Source organism: Podarcis raffonei, chromosome 12 (assembly GCF_027172205.1).
Source record: "Podarcis raffonei isolate rPodRaf1 chromosome 12, rPodRaf1.pri, whole genome shotgun sequence".
Lineage (NCBI taxonomy): Eukaryota > Metazoa > Chordata > Lepidosauria > Squamata > Lacertidae > Podarcis > Podarcis raffonei.
The window spans coordinates 30,374,791-30,391,987 of record NC_070613.1 but is presented as its reverse complement, the minus strand read 5'-3'; positions in this window follow the sequence as shown (position 1 = coordinate 30,391,987).

Sequence of the window (17,197 nt, the reverse complement as noted above, 5' to 3'; positions counted from 1 at the left end):
GCCAGGGCCATGCATGCTGCGTGGCATCCATGGCCCTGGGCAACCACGGTCTCAGGGCCAAGTTGGCACTCTTGATTCCCTAGAACTAAAGTTTGATGTGCTTTGGAAAGTTGAGTTTCTCTCAAAACTAAGCATTGGGCAGAAGAACCTAAGAAGAGCCTGTTGGGTCAGGCCAATGGCCCACTTAGGTCAGCATCCTGTTCACACAGTGGCCAACCAGATGCCTACGGGAAACCCACAAGCAAGATGCTCCTGTGGCTTCCAGCATTATTGTCCCCAACTGTGGAAGGAAGGATGGACGGACGGACGGAAGGAGAGGTAGGAGGAGGAAGCACTTATAGCTTGGACTGCAAATGTGACAGTTGAACACAGCCTTTTCCTTGCAATATCAGTATTCAACCATGGGTCAAAATAATGCTTGTAATAAGATGCTTTGGCATCATTTGCCAAAATGCCTCTTGCCATAGAGCTGAATTCATTTACTATGTGACTTTGGCTGCATTACAGAATTCATGTTTCATGCAGCACATGCTCTGCTGTGTCAAACACATGGCTGTTTATATAACAACAACTTCTTCTTCTTCTTCTTCTTCTTCTTCTTCTTCTTCTTCTTCTTCTTCTTCTCTTCCACAAGTGAGAATGACGGAAACAAACTTCCTATCCTTTTCTAGCTGGTCCAATCGGCTTCTTTAGTTTAAACATCATTGAGTAACATTTGCTAAGAAGAACAAGCTTTCCATTCTCATGACTGGCAGATGTTCAAATATCTCTGTATGCCCCCTTGGTGTAAACTCCCTTGGTTTCGTCATGGATTATTTGTCGGTGACAAAGCCTTCACAAAAGTCCAGGCATCTGGGAAGAAGTTTAGCCGGCAATTTCATTTAGAATGGTGCTACAGAATGTTTGTTTCATTAACTATACCTCTAGTGGTATAACAACAACAACAACAACAACAACAACAACAACAACGATGATGATGATGCAGTTGAGAAATGAGAAGCCTTGCATCCTGCAATCCTGCATCTGGGAAGTTTCTCCTCAGGAAATGCTTGTAGCTCACTATTCCTGTCAAGCAGGGTAATGTGCCTTCAAACCTCCACTGGCAGAAGACATATCACTGCATCAGCAGAAGCAGAAAGTGACAAAACACAACCATCATGTGGAGGAGAGGCTGCCAAGAATCTTTAATGACATGCGGAGGCAGCAGCAGCAAGGAAGCAGAATTCATGCAATAAATAAATCCAGATCTGCTAGGAACCTGAATGATCACTGAAGGGGTTCCAAAAAGACAAAGAAGACATAGAAGTCTCAAGGAATTAAAATATTCATGAAGCAAGAATGTTTGATTTGTTTCAGCAGGCAGAGGTGGGGAAATAGTGAAAGAGAGAGAGAGGGATGGAGGAGGAAAGACTGAGTGTTTCCTTCATCCTCTGGGTCCAGTTTTGGTCCTGGAAACAGATCCCACGCCCAGAAAAATGTATTGATTTATTATTAAAAGCATTTTTATCCTGCCATTTAGCCACAAAAGCTCCCAGAGCAGCTTACAAATCAACAGATAGCAGGCCTCGTGTCATAAAGAGACATGACACAAAAGGAAAGAGGGGTGTGGAGGGAAGATTCCTGGACTGAGCACCGAGATAAGTACCATATTTTTCGCTCTATAAGACGCACCAGACCATAAGACGCACCTAGTTTTTGGAGGAGGAAAACAAGAAAAAAAATATTCTGAATCTCAGAAGCCAGAACAACAAGAGGGATCACTGCACAGCAATCCCTCTTGCTGTTCTGGCTTCTGGGATAGCTGTGCAGCCTGCATTCGCTCCATTAGACGCACACACATTTCCCCTTACTTTTTAGGAGGGAAAAAGTGAGTCTTATAGAGCAAAAAATACGGTATATTCCTGGGAAAGGGATGGGGGAGAAAGTTGATTCCATTTCCATTTACAGGTGAGCATAACAAATTAGCACAATACGAGAACCAAAACACAGCCATCCTTGGAAATTCGCACATCTCTGAATTTTGCAATGCTGGTCTCCAGCCATATACTGTGTATAAAAATGCATGCACTAGGGTTACTGAAAATAACATACAAAGTGGGAAACTGCATTGCAAGATTATTTATATTAGGCAAAATGGCATATAAAAAGGAGAGTGCATAATTGGAGAAAATCATTCTAAAATGCTGGTGAATTACTTTCTTTTTAATCGCAAACTGATGTGGAAATGTAAGAAACTGCATTTAAGATTGGAAAAAATGAGAAACTGGGGGAAACTGGAAGTGACAGATTTGCCCATTCCCAGTCCTACACTGGGAGCAGAGAATGCCTATAGCACAGGAGGCAGAGAGCTGTGTGTGGGGGGGGAATAGTGTGCTTTTGAGATGAGTGGCTAGAAAGAATATGGGGTGGTAATGGTGGTGGAACCAGGAGTAGATTCTTGTGGGGAGAACGACTAGGTTATCAGATTGCATATGATGCTGGCAAAAGAGGTAGTGGGAAGTGCTTAACTGTAAAATAAAAGAGGGTCTCTTGCCTGTGAAGAATTCCAGCCATGTGCACTGCATCTTTAATTCTACATGAGTGAGGAAAGTGAATAAGCTGTAATTAGCAGTGAAGGAAATGGACCATGCACATGCTCAGTGGCATTTTTGCAGTCATGGTAGCCCTGGTGCAAGAATGTTTGGAAACCAAGGGGCCATACAAGAACCATCAATGCATTTGAAATTCTTTCTTTCTTTTCTTATAATGTTGAGGCAGGTGGACCTAACTCAGCAGAAGGCAACTGACTATCTTCCTGTGAAGATCAGTTAAAGTCCACTAAAAGGCTTTTTAAATGAGGTGTCCAGGGCAGTTCTCTAGATGTCAGGTAGAATGAAGAGAAAAAAAAAATCATCATGGCTAGTGTATGTGCTTAAGACTATCAATGGATTTCAACCTTAAATCTTAGATGAAAACGTAGTCTTTAAAAACTGAGTTATGGGTAATTTTCACCTAGCCTTTATACTGATGTACTTTCAGCAGACTGTTGGCCGTTGCAGTAAAGATGGCTAAAAGATGGCAGTTTGATTTCCAATTAGCCCAAAAAATATGTAATGACTGTGCAAGATCAGCAGGTTTCTACACATCCATATATATTCAGATGCAGTATAAAGAGCTTCCCACACATTCCATATTAGTTAAAAATAAGAAAAATGCCAGCTTTTGTAATAATAATAATAATAATAATAATAATAATAATAATAATGGCAGTAATGGTCATCATGGTCTCTCTAATTCAGTCCTACTCCAAGTAGACCCATTTGACTCTATGGTCTTTAGTTACTGATTCAATCTACCCTGAGTGTAGTTTAGAAGGCAACAACAGCAGGAAGGCTTAGGACCACAAGACAACAGCAACAATTAATGATTTTTTAAAATGGAAGTTCATTACCTTTTCGGTAATTTAATGCATTTATAGTCTACTTTTTTCTCTCCAAGGCACTCAAGGTAGCATACACCACACTGCCTCTTTTGATATGTTTATTTGATATACTATTGCAAATTCCTGCATCTTGACTGGCCAGTATCTCCCCTATACAGTGTTACCTCGGGTTAAGTACTTAATTTGTTCCGGAGGTCTGTTCTTAACCTGAAACTGTTCTTAACCTGAAGCACCACTTTAGCTAATGGGGCCTCCTGCTGCTGCCGCATCGCCACAGCATGATTTCTGTTCTCATCCTGAAGCAAAGTTCTTAACCCGAGGTACTATTTCTGGGTTAGCAGAGTCTGTAACCTGAAGCGTATGTAACCTGAGGTACCACTGTATCAGCCTTTGCCAACCTGCTACCCTTCCGATATTGTGGAGTACAACTCTCATCAGTCCTATGGCTACACCTAGTGAAAGTTACTCTATATTACCTAATATTGATATATATATTATTCTGCATTAGATGAATTCACAGTGGTCTGAAGAAAACAACACTTTATGTAGGCGAAAATACTGCAAATTATATCCAAGCAAGTCGTGTAAATGATCTTATACTTGCAATAGCATTAGTACTCTGTGCTAATTCTCCTAATTCAAATTCTCCTAAGCCTGTCACTGCTGGACCTGCCTTGCAACACTGGGAAATTGTATAACCAAAAGATGGCAGCGCTTCATCCCATATGTGCTTTCATTGTCCCATCCATTTCACACAGCTCTTAGATGGGTGGGTGGGAATCCATTTTAATGCTACCTTTGAATGTTCCTCCTGAGTAGAGAGTTACTGTGTAGGAAACTAAAATTTAAGATCTTACCAAAGAGTGAAGAACCAAAAAGTGATAGTTTCAGTCTGGTAATTAAGTTTGCAAACAGGCAAGCATCAAAACCTCAGTTCTTGGTGGAGTGGGATGCATTTCTCCTTCGCAGAAAGGCGAAGCGTAAGAAAGCCTATATTCTCATCCCCCCCACTTGAATTCTCCCTCCTTCACCTATTACAATATTGTTGTTTTTATTTTGTCACCTTCTTTCTTTTAACTCTCTGCCCACTGTGTCCATTTGCATTTCTTTGTGCAGAAAGTATTGATCTGATGTGTAGAGGTCTTTCCTATTCTACTTAATTCAAGAGGGTTCTGGAAGCTTCTCTGTGTGAAAGAAGCAAGCAGAAGGTTCATGATGTTTGGGTTATTCCTTCAGAGAAGCTGAGTACAGCTGGCTTAAACTAGTTCTGTTATCTCTTCTGTCAAGGTCATACTGACTATAATAAGAGGCCAGAAGGAGCCTGGGTTTCACTTTCTCTTTCTATCTCTCTTTCCTTCTGGTGTGGTGTTCTGTATGTAGTGTTAAGGTTTAGTCTTATTATAAGTTATTGTAAGTTTATGTTAAGTCTGCTACAACTGGATTTCTTATGGACAGTGCCAATCCTGAATGTATTGGATTTGTGATCATTATGCTCATTTGCCTTCAGTAGTAGTAAAGCTCTGCTGGATGAAATACAATTGCCTCTGGTCTTTTTGTGGGGAATCCTGCAACATGTTTACGTTGTTACTCTGCTAACTATACATTGGAATCTACTCTTGATCAATATTGAGTAGAATTCCATGACACACTTGGACAACATTTCTTATGTTTTAATTATCAAGGGCGACTAAGGACGAGTTCATATATTACCAAGTCGTGTTTGCCACCCATTCCCCACTTTTTTCTGTGACAAAAGCGATACGATGCAGCAGGAAGGCTCACAAGAACATAAAAAGCTGGTCCGTTGTATTGTCTAACATGACTGGTAGCAGCTCTCCAGGGTTCTCTCCTGGTCCTAAATGGAGATACTTGTGTATGAACTTGTGACCTTCTACATGCAAAGGAGATGCTCTGCTGCTAAGCCATGACCATTTGCCATATCCATAAGCATGCAGTGGACATGCACCGAGCAACTGTGGTGAATAACAGTTGTTCCAGGAGTGTCCAACCAACTATCTCCACTCGCTCGGTTCCTTCCTTCAAATACTGATGTCTCATCTAGGGTCCCTGGCACTTTTGTGTTGTTCAGTTATTCCAAGGACCATTGAGGATTGGGTGGAACTAGCCATATGGTTTAAGGATTTAGATTTGGTGGACAGAGTGCCTGAAGAACTATGGATGGAGGCTCGTAACATTATACAGGAGGCAGCAACTAAAACCATCCCAATGAAAAGGAAATGCAAGAAAGCAAAGTGGCTGTCCAACGAGGCCTTACAAATAGTGGGGGAGAGAAGGCAAGCAAAATGCGAGGGAGATAGTGAAAGATACAGGAAATTGAACGCAGGGTTCCAAAAAATAGCAAGGAGAGACAACGAGCAATGCAAAGAAATAGAGGAAAACAATAGAATGGGGAAAACCAGAGATCTGTTCAAGAAAATTGGAGATATGAAAGGAACATTTCGTACAAAGATTACCATAATAAAAGACAAAAATGGAAAGCACCTAACAGAAGCAGAAGACATCAAGAAGAGGTGGCAAGAATACACAGAGGAATTATACCAGAAAGATATGGATGTCTTGTACACCCCAGGTAGTGTGGTTGCTGACCTTGAGCCAGACATCTTGGAGAGTGAAGTCAAATGGGCCTTAGAAAGCACTGCTAATAACAAGGCCAGTGGAAGTGATGATATTCCAGCTGAACTATTTAAAATTTTAAACGATGATGCTGTTAAGGTGCTACAATCAATATGCCAGCAAATTTGGAAAACTCAGCAGTGGCCAGAGGATTGGAGAAGATCAGTCTACATCCCAATCCCAAAGAAGGGCAGTGCCAAAGAATGCTCCAACTACTGCACAATTGCACTCATTTTGCACCCTAGCAAGGTTATGCTTAAAATTCTACAAGGCAGGCTTAAGCAGTATGTGGACAGAGAACTCCCAGAAGTGCAAGCTGGATTTCGAAGGGGCAGAGGAACCAGAGACCAAATTGCAAACATGCGCTGGATTGCGTGGCGATACCCGCCCCCTCCCACAGATGGAGTAAATAAAGACACCGGACACCAGAATTAAGGTTAATGGGCGAAAATGGCCACAACTTTATTGATTACAGGTAAGAGCGGTATTGGCTTTTAGGCATTGGCCCTAACAGACTATCCGGTCTAACCGGGAAGGGTTAAGCACCAACAGGGGGAGCCCCCGAGATGCACATCCCTGGGCGCTCCCCAAGGGGTTACCGCTCGGGGGCGCGCTTTAGGCCCTAGCCTCCGTAGGTTTCGGACGAGGCGACACCCCCCGGAGTCCTTTAACGAACTACCCATCAAGCTTTGGGGGAGGTGATGGCGTTCCTCCCCCCCGACTTCATTTGCATAACAATACCCCTGCCAATGCCTAACCGCCAAAACCAAGGAGTTGTGACGTTTTGCTACGAGGTAGGCGAAAAAACCAAGTGGCTTCAAAATACAGCCAATTAGCCAAATGGAAAAACTCCTACCAGGCCCCTTGCGGTGACCAGCCGAAGCCCATAGCAAAGTCCGAATGCAAACCTAGAGGGCGGGTGGGTGGGAAACCGCAGCTGCTGCAAGAAAGAAAAGGGGGCGAGGCAGGGCTGCCCTGACCTTAAGTGCACCTGGTAAGCCCGCCCCCAGCGCCAGCCTATTGGCTGGCGGTGAGGGTGATGAATATTGATGAGCTAGGGGAATCCCTGAGTCCCGCGGGGCTGACGCCAGCCCCGCGAGATTGTAGTTGGGGGCGTGAGCCCGCAACCCCACCCCCTCTTTATGTCGGGAGTGTCTTTATGGAGAAAGCTAGAGAGTTCCAGAAAGACATCTACTTCTGCTTCATTGACTATGCAAAAGCCTTTGACTGTGTCGACCACAGCAAACTATGGCAAGTTCTTAAAGAAATGGGAGTGCCTGATCACCTCATCTGTCTCCTGAGAAATCTCTATGTGGGACAAGAAGCTACAGTTAGAACTGGATATGGAACAACTGATTGGTTCAATATTGGGAAGGAGTACGGCAAGGCTGTATATTGTCTCCCTGCTTATTTAACTTATATGCAGAATTCATCATGCGAAAGGCTGGGCTGGATGAATCCCAAGCCGGACTTAAGATCGCCGGAAGAAATATCAACAACCTCAGATATGCAGATGACACAACCTTGATGGCAGAAAGTGAGGAGGAATTAAAGAACCTTTTAATGAAGGTGAAAGAGGAGAGCGCAAAATATGGTCTGAAGCTCAACATCAAAAAAACGAAGATCATGGCCACTGGGCCCATCACCTCCTGGCAAATAAAAGTGGAAGAAATGGAGGCAGTGAGAGATTTTACCTTCTTGGGCTCCATGATAACTGCAGATGGTGACAGCAGTCACGAAATTAAAAGACGCCTGCTCCTTGGGAGAAAGGTGATGGCAAACCTAGACAACATCTTAAAAAGCAGAGACATCACCCTGCCAACAAAGGTCTGTATAGTTAAAGCCATGGTTTTCCCGGTAGTGATGTATGGAAGTGAGAGCTGGACCATAAAGAAGGCTGATCGCCGAAGAATTGATGCTTTTGAATTATGGTGCTGGAGGAGACTCTTGAGAGTCCCATGGACTGCAAGAAGATCAAACGCATCCATTCTTAAGGAAATTAGCCCTGAGTGCTCACTGGAAGGACAGATTGTGAAGCTGAGGCTCCAATACTTTGGCCACCTCATGAGAAGAGAAGACTCCCTGGAGAAGACCCTGATGTTGGGAAGGATTGAGGGCACAAGGAGAAGGGGGCGACAGAGGACGAGATGGTTGGACAGTGTTCTCGAGGCTACGAACATGAGTCTGGCCAGGCTGCGAGAGGCAGTGGAAGACAGGAGTGCCTGGTGTGCTCTGGTCCTTGGGGTCACGAAGAGTCAGACACGACTAAACAAGCCATATGATCCTCGCTATAGTTAAAGCATAGAGATCCCTGGATGCCTGCATCATAGCTATTTGACACTGCTCTGACCTTTCAGTAATGGAAAATAAGAGAGAGCCAGGGGAAGAGGCGAGGAGGATGGTCTGGGTACAGGAAGACAATCACATTGGTAGAAAACACTTGCGAGGCACCTACCTGTAGAATGGCAGTCTCCGATTCATACAGCAAACAATTAAGTGAGTTCTCCTCTCTATAGACCAGCTGCTGTGCCGAAGAAAACCCAGAGTTGCTGGGATGGCTAATGCCAAAGTTTGGGGCTATGTCCTCTGAGATCCCACGGAAGAAAAGCAGGTTGGAGTGAACCGCCCTGTAGAAGGAAGTGACATGTTAGGGTTGCCATATTTTGAAGAGCCAAAAAGAGGACACATGTGCTGACTTCTAACTATGGGTTGCTATGATGACTCTACCCATGAAAAAGAGGACGTGTCCTGGAAAAAGAGGACATATGGCAATGCTGCTGTGCTACTCATGTCCAGCTTGCAGACATCCCACAGGAATGTGGCCAGCCCCACTGGGGACAGGATGCTGGACTAGATAGGCCTGATCCAGCAGCCTCATCTTATGTTCTTATTTTCTTAAGGATTGTTCCATGCTCAGTTGGCAGAGCATGAAACTCTTAATCTCAGGGTTGTGGGTTCAAGTCTCATGTCGGGCAAAAAGATTCTTGCATTGCAGGGCGGTTGTAACTAGATGTTCCTTGTGGTGCCTCCTAACTCTACAATTCTGTAATATGTATGTAAATCTCGGGGATGTCTATAGAGAAGGTTGTGGCATGTATAACTTGGATGTGGAAGAGTCTAGTCTAGTCTAGAAGAGAAGGGGGCTATGAGTAAATGGGAACATGATGTGCACATCAGATATGGTGTGGAGTTTTGGACTGCTTCCTAACATTGAATGCAGGGACTTTTCATGGACTCCTCCTCTTGTTGGCATATATTATATGGCTACTTGACTGCAAAGTGCTCCTTTCTCTAAAATACCATTGTTATCTCTAAATCCTTAGGTAGGTGCCCCGAATGTAAAACCCCAACCTGATTAGTGTCTGTAGACCTTTCAATAATTACTTTATGTAATACATTCTTTGCCAACTTTGCCACAGTATTCAACAGAGACAGGGCCTGTAAAGAAACTAATAGAGATGATAAAATAGGGCTTAGGCTGAGCAAACATTCATTAATAGAAGGACTGTTGATATGTTTTTTTGCTTTCCCTGTAGGTTTTTCCTACGTGCCTGCTTTAGACTTCACTGTTCAATCCAGAGAAGATTACACACACACACACACACACACACAAAATTGTTCTGTTGCGGCACTAGCTGGCAAAGTGTTGCATCACAATTGCTTTTGTTATTGTTGTTTTTATTTTTTATTTAAATCCAATACAGTCATACCTTGGTTCTCGAATGCCTTGGTACTCGTCCGTTTTGGCTCCTGAACGCTGCAAACCTGGGAAGTAAGTGTTCCAGTTTGCAAATGTTTTTTGGAAGCCGAACATCTGACCGGGCTTCCGACTGAGTGCAGGAAGCTCTTGCAGCCAATTGGAAGCTGCACTTGGTTTTCAAATGTATTCAGAAGTCGAACGGACTTCTGGAACGGATTCCATTCGAGAACCAAGGTACGGCTATATACATATTTGGGATGATGAAAACACAAAACCAATTTCCTTTGGCTGTAGTGATTGCAATCCTCTTTGTAATCCTAGGGATCTGAATGGCTGTGTACTTAGCCCCTTAGCCTCTGCCCTACCTTGCTTGGTGTTGGGGTGGAGTCAGTGTGGTGTAGGGGCTAGTGCTGGACTGGGAACTGGGGGACCATGGTTCATATCCCCGCTTAGCCAAGGAGCTCACTAGGTGTTCCTGTATAGGGAAGCCTTTCAACCTGCAATGTTCTGTTATGTTTTTATATATGTTGGAAGCTGCCCAGAGTGCCTGGGGGCAACCCAGTAAGATGTGTGGGGTACAAATATCATCATCATCATCATCATCGTCTCTCAGCCTAACCTAGGTCACAATATCATCATCATCATTGTTGTCGTCTCTCAGCCTAACCTAGGTCACAATATCATCATCATCATTGTTGTCGTCTCTCAGCCTAACCTAGGTCACAATATCATCATCATCATCATTGTTGTCGTCTCTCAGCCTAACCTAGGTCACAGGGTAAATGCACTTTTAAGTACACTTCCCCTAAACCACACATTTTTGCATAGCTTCTTTGGTTGGAGGCCTGTATCACAAAATCTGGAGGTCTGGATTTTGAAGGATGACTGTATTTCATTTTGCATATTGTTAAAATGGCAGGGCAGGATTAGGACTTTGCAAGTGGTGCCCATGTACTTGGCACTGAGCTGAGGGGCTGCTGTCTCAAAGTTTGGTAAGCGAGGCGTTGGGCTTTGCGAAGGAAACGTGGAAGCTCTGGCAGGGCCCTAGAGTCTTCTCGCCTCCTTCCCAAAGTCTAGTTAGTGTTTTCCAAGCTTTGGGAAGGAGGTGGCTCTAGGACCCTGCCAGAGCTTCCAGAGCCTTGCACTTCCTTTCCAAAGCTGGGTACCTCCTTATTCAGCACTAGGACTGGGGGAGGATTTTTTGCCTTGCAAGTACCCAAGTCAACCACTGTACTCAGACAAAGAAAACATGTTCTTGTCTGAGCTCCCCCCACTCACGATCAGTCCCATCATCCACATATGAAATGATGATTGTGCATTTATGGAAGCTGATCATCAATATCAAAGACAAGAAATATCCCTTTGTTGGAATGCACCATTATACAATCGTACCTCGGAAGTTGAACACCTTGCAAGTCGAACGTTTTGGCTCCCGAATGCCGCAAACTTGGAAGTAAGTGTACTGGTTTGTGAATGTTATTTGGAAGCCAACTGTCCGACACTGGTTCTGTGGCTTCTGATTGGAAGCTCCTGCAGCCAATCAGAAGCCATGCCTTGGTTTCCTAATGTTTTGGAAGTCAAATGGACTTCTGGAACGGATTCCGTTCGACTTCTGAGGTACGACTACACACCCACCCACCCACCCACACACCCACACCCACACACACACTCCATTAGGATGGCATCAGAAAAGGATCCCCTCTACCTAAGTTAGATAGTTTTGATTACTTTTTCTTTTCTTTTTTTGCAAATGCAAATCTTCCACAAAATGTCAGAGAATGTTGTGCATAATTTAAATTTGCACTCGGGACTCAGGAAATGCTCTGCTAAATGCAAGGAAGGGTGGCCTATTGATTACCTTATTAATATTTGCCATAAAAAGGTTCATATCTAAGTGGCAATTAATTGGAGTTCAATTTAATTCATTATTAGCAGCCACCTGGGCATGTCAGCATCTAATCCAGTCTTTTAAATGACATTCCCCTGAAAGCTTGCCTCATCCTTCATAAGAGCCTCATAAATGTCAGTCTCAGCAATTATTAATGTGTGGGGCATCACACAATTTAATCCTCAATTGAACCCTGGGCTAGATGCAACTGAACAACAGTAAAATATATTGTGCTTCCTCTAATAAATTGTTAATGGTCCATTTTACCAAATCAAATGTGTGCCTTTGTTTCATGTACCTTATCAATGGATCTGTAAGTCAGCAAACTAAGAACCTCGGTGGGCTCAGGGATGGTGAAGTAATGGAGCATGCCCCACCACCCTTTGAATAATCAGTAATATCCAATTTTATTTAAAGCCATGCTGCATAATTTCCATCGGAAAGTGCTTCTGCATAGTCCTTCCAGTTCTCATAATGTAGCCAATGAAGTAGTCTGTTGCCTACAAAACCTCAAAATACAACCCTAAGGCTTCTATGGCTACAATCCTGCTCCCTCCATATGTAGTATGGATGTAGTAAAGTATTATGTTTGAGAGGCTTTCTTGAGCCTTTCTTGTTCCCTTACTACCCAATACAAGAGAGCTCAAATGAATAAACTAAGATTTCCTTCATCAGGCGCCAGGTGGCAGGCCTGATTTTAAGGTCACCAAAATGGAGCCAACATTAATGCCTGCCTAATTAATACAATGCTGCATAATAAAATTAATAAATGGTAAGCCACTTTTAAAAATTCTTAAATTAAAATAGCTTGTTATGCCTTCTTAAAATCTCTCATTGATTATTAGCTATTCACTTTAGTGATAAAATATAGATAGATACACATATATACACATATATACAGATATGCACATATATACACATATAGTGTATACACATATATACATATATAAAATATAGATAGATACACATATATACATCCCAAAATTGAGGCTTCCCTTTCTTTGTTTTTATGTCAAAAGGGCTATTCTCCTGTGTTGTTAAGACAATTTACCTGCACTGCTTTTTTCTGAGATTCAGATAACACGTTATTGAATTAATGTAGCATTTATGCAGTAGCTCATGTATTTATTTATTTACTTACTCTGTTCTTTAACTCCATGAAACTCCAGAAGTATGAGAATGGAATAAAAAAGAAAAATTACACTATTTGAAATGTTCCTTTTTTTGCCATCCCCATAAACTTCAAATATAATGCTTTCCCATCATAACAGTCAAAACATGGAAATCTGTTTTCAAGAACAGAAAGAACAGAAGTCTTCACAGAAGATGGAAGGAACCCCTTCTAAGTGTCTGACAGAACGTACATAGTTTGGCAACCTTTGCTGTGCCCCATTTTGTCACCAGAAGGTAGATGAGAGTCTTTTGCATCTCCTCAGAGTGTCCTCTTCCAGTCTCCATTAAGCCCTGGCTTCCTCCATTCTTCTGTCAGTTCAGAACCATAAAGTGGTAACGATATCTTTGAGGTCAACACAGTTGTTCGGTTTACTGCCATGAATGATAGCAGAAGCAAGAAGGTTAAGGGCATTTCTTTACTACTGCTATCATTGTTCTCGATATTCTTTCTCCTTTTTGTTATTTCAGTGAAACAACCCTGGTAATTCTTTCCCTAAATTTTGCACTGTGCTGTTATGGAGTTGGGCACAGTGTAGTGCCAGCTCTTTTAATTAAGCAATTTTCAGAACTGAATCTTGATGTCATTGTTATAATTTAGAAAAATAGGTTTATTCCTACAGCTGAATTACAGAAACGATTGTTTTGTGCATAACTTCCAGTGTGTTTATTAGTCCCAAGCAGCACCCCGGATAGGAGAGATGGTTAGGCCGGACACTCAAGTTTGCTCCACCTGAAAAGAAGTAGGAAGATTATAGCTCTACCTGAAAAGTAACAAGAGGGCATCTGGCCCTACTTTTACAACTGCTCCAAACCGTAGGTCAGTGTTCTTCAACCTTGGCTTCCTGGATGTTGTTTGACTACAAGTGCCATAATCTCTGACCATTTGATAAGATGACTGGGAATGATGGGAACTGTAGTCCAACACCATCAAGGGCCCCAGGGTTGGTTTCATTTGTTAAGGCACATACCTTTTTATACAGGCATACAGGCAAGTGAGCCTTCCCCAAGTGAACAGTTCCCAGAGCAGATTACAAATGTCAAAAGTAAATCAGGCCCTTCTGGACTGGGATGAAGGAGACAAAAAAGAAAACTCAGGGACTTTTTAAAGCTACTGAGTTCTTGCAATGAAGCTTTCAGGGAAAGTGGTCCCCAATTGTTCAGGGCTTTATGTGTCAACAAGAAGACCTTGAGCATGGCCCGGCAGCTGATTGGTAGCTGGTGCAGTTCCCTCAGCACAAATATAACACATGCCTGCCCAGATGCATCATCCAAGAACCAGCCACAGCATTCTGCACCAGCTGCAGGTTCCATTCCAATCCCCAAGGAAACCCCACATAGATAGCATTACAGAAATACAAGTGTGAGGTTACCAGCACATGAGTTATGGTGGCCAAGGGTGAAATGATGGGACACAGTAGCTCAACCTTCCCAAATCCAATGCATTGTGTATGTTTTGGTCTACAGCTTCCATCATGCTCGCTAGGACTGATGGGAGCTGTAGCCCACATACCCAGATGGCCCTAGACTGTGGTAGGCCGCAGAAGACCCTAAAACTGATACAGCCAGGAACTGAAACACTTGTGCAAATTTCCTCTGAAGCATTATACTTTCTTAGTCCCAAGTAAATATTGAACGCTGAGATTGAAGGCTCAGTGTTCCTATGCCAATCTATTGTTATGGCTATGTAAACACTAAATCCCGAAGAGTTGCTGCGTTGAGTGCTTATTAGGGGGCTGATGGAGCTGTACTCACTTACTCTTGCTAATGGGTATGTTATTTTTCTTTTATGTTTCTTTGCCTCCTCCAGCTCTCCCGCCGCTTGCATTTCAAGCATTAGGTGCTGCTTCCCTCTTGCTACTTCACAGTGAGATCAAGATGTCGTATGGAAGAAAAGGGAATGATGCTTGACCAAAAATGTAGATTTAGCTACAACATATAGTAGCAAAGTAAGGTCGTGGGGTTGGTGGGGATGTCAAACTGTGGCCAATGGTCGCAGCTGCTGTTTGTGCCCACGGTACAAGAGGACAATGGGATGACTCAATAAATCAGGGAAAATTCAGGATGTATCACGGAGCAACGAGATCTGGTCATGTGAGACTTGAGAGTTGCTGGGCCCCTGAAGCTGAGTTAGTGCCTACAATGGCTCTCCCTGTGGTGCAGTTCCTTTGCACTGCCAGAGAATGATAGCTTCCCTCCGAACGCAAAGCCAGAGATCAGACATTGTGGGAAAGAGAGATAAGAGCAGGGCCAAGCCCCACTGCCTAGAAGCAGGAGTGTGAAATAAATGGGAAATGCAGGAAAGGGAGTGACTGTTGGAAGAATAATATCATATGGTGCCGGCAGTCAAGTCTAGGATCCCGTTATTAGCAAGCAGAATCCCACAGCGCTGTGCCCTGCATCTGTGAACGTATAATCGGAGGTGTCACCCCAATCCCCAAGTCTGCAGCTGTCCTCAGCTCCTGTGCAACATTTATGATAATGGCTCCTAATCTCCCATTGTAATATGAAATATTATTGATAATGAATATGCATATGCACGATATCCTGATCGCCCACATAGCCTTTGTTCTCCTAGAGGCTCTTTGCAGGTTTACGGCGTAGCTGCTACTCTTACACCAAGCGAGAGAAAGATCAAGTATTATATACATGGAGATGGATCTAGGTCAAAACAAATCATGTTAATGAAGTCAGAGAGAATTCTGAAAAGTGAGTAATGATCTCTGAGATTCAAAGCATGACACAGGGTCACCATCTTGCCCGCCAGTAACTTGTATGGCGCCAGTGAAAGGTCTCAGTGAATAACTCCCCCCAAATCCACAGGCCATTGGCTCTTCCTGCTCAGTTCCTGTGTGCCCTTCATCAGCTTCTTCTGCAATCAACACCCCCTTAAACATGCCACGTTTCATTGCATGCCAGGTTTTGATGCCCACCTCTTCTGAACGAAGGAGAGTTGCAAAGAGCTTCTTTCTGTGAGTCAGTGTGGCCGTGGCTTATGGAGATGCCTTCCCCCCGTAGTGGCAGAGTGGCAAGCCCATACCATTTTGTGGTCCTGTCTCTCTGTCCCCCAGACCTTTAGATGTGGCAACCATGCCCCTAAAGCAAGCATTTTGCAACTGAAACTCACAGTACTTTCTCAAAATTCCAAATGTGCCCTCTGGCCCCCAAAGGTTGGTCACCCCTGGTCTACACTCTGCATAGTATTTTGGTTTTCCAGCTAGCTACTAATAGTCAAGTGACCAACTGGGTTTTCACAGTTGTGTGCCACCACATGCTATCTTTGGATGGATTGGTTTTATGGTGTATGTTCAGAACCTTCTGGTCCAGAAGCTTTCAGTCATTCAAGGAACCAACTGGCCTGACTGGATGCATGCAAGCAAAGCCAGACCAAGAGTTTAGAATGTAGGAAGCCACCTTACACTAAGCCAGACTATTAGTCCATATAGCTTAGTAATAGCTTAGTACTGTTTACAAGGCTAACAGTGGCTCTTCAGGGTTCTGGACAGCAGTCGTTCATGGCTTTGCTTGAAGATGCCGAACATTGAACATGGGACATCAGCATGCAAGCAGATGCTATGGGCCTAGGCAAAAGAGACCAGAGTCAGAAGACACTTAGGCTGTACCTCAAGAGGTTAGGAGGTGGCCTCCCCATCAGCTCCAGGAGGTTAGAGAACAGGTGGGGAAACAAGAGGAGCAGCATATAGCAGGGCTGGGGAACTTGTGGCCTCCTGGATGTCGTTGGATTTCAGCTCCCAGGAAATAATCAGGGATGCTCAGAGTTGAAGCCACATCTGGAGGGTCACCTGTTTCCTAACCCTGACCTACAGGGTTTTCCCTGAAGTGACTCAGAAGTACCATAGCAGTATGTGTAAGGGGGCTTTTTCACCAGGGGACAATGATGAGGTGATTCCTTCCATCCTCCCATACTTGGGGAGTTGATCCAGCATCCCCCAGAGCTGTGGTAGTCAGCCTGATGTTTTTGGATTACAACCTTCATAATTCCTGACCACAGGCCATGCTGGCTGGGGCTGGTGAGAGGTGGAATCCTACAACATCAGGAGGAGGTCCCACTTTTGTTACTCCTGACATAAAGGATCTTGGTTAGAGCTACACCGACTGATTCTGCATCCTCTAATGCCCAACACAAAGCAAAATAAAATTTCTTCCACGTCCGTCAGCAAAGTGTTCATAACTGGAAACCCAGGCCAGGCTTTCAAGTCTTATCTTCATAATAATGTAAGCTCTAGGAACTTAGGAAGCTGCCTTCATACCAAATCAGAGCATTGGTCCATTGTCTAAACTTACTGGCAGTGGCTCTCTAGGATTTTGGGCAGGGGCCATTCCCAGCTCTACCTTATGCACCAAAGTTTCTAGTCCTCTCCAC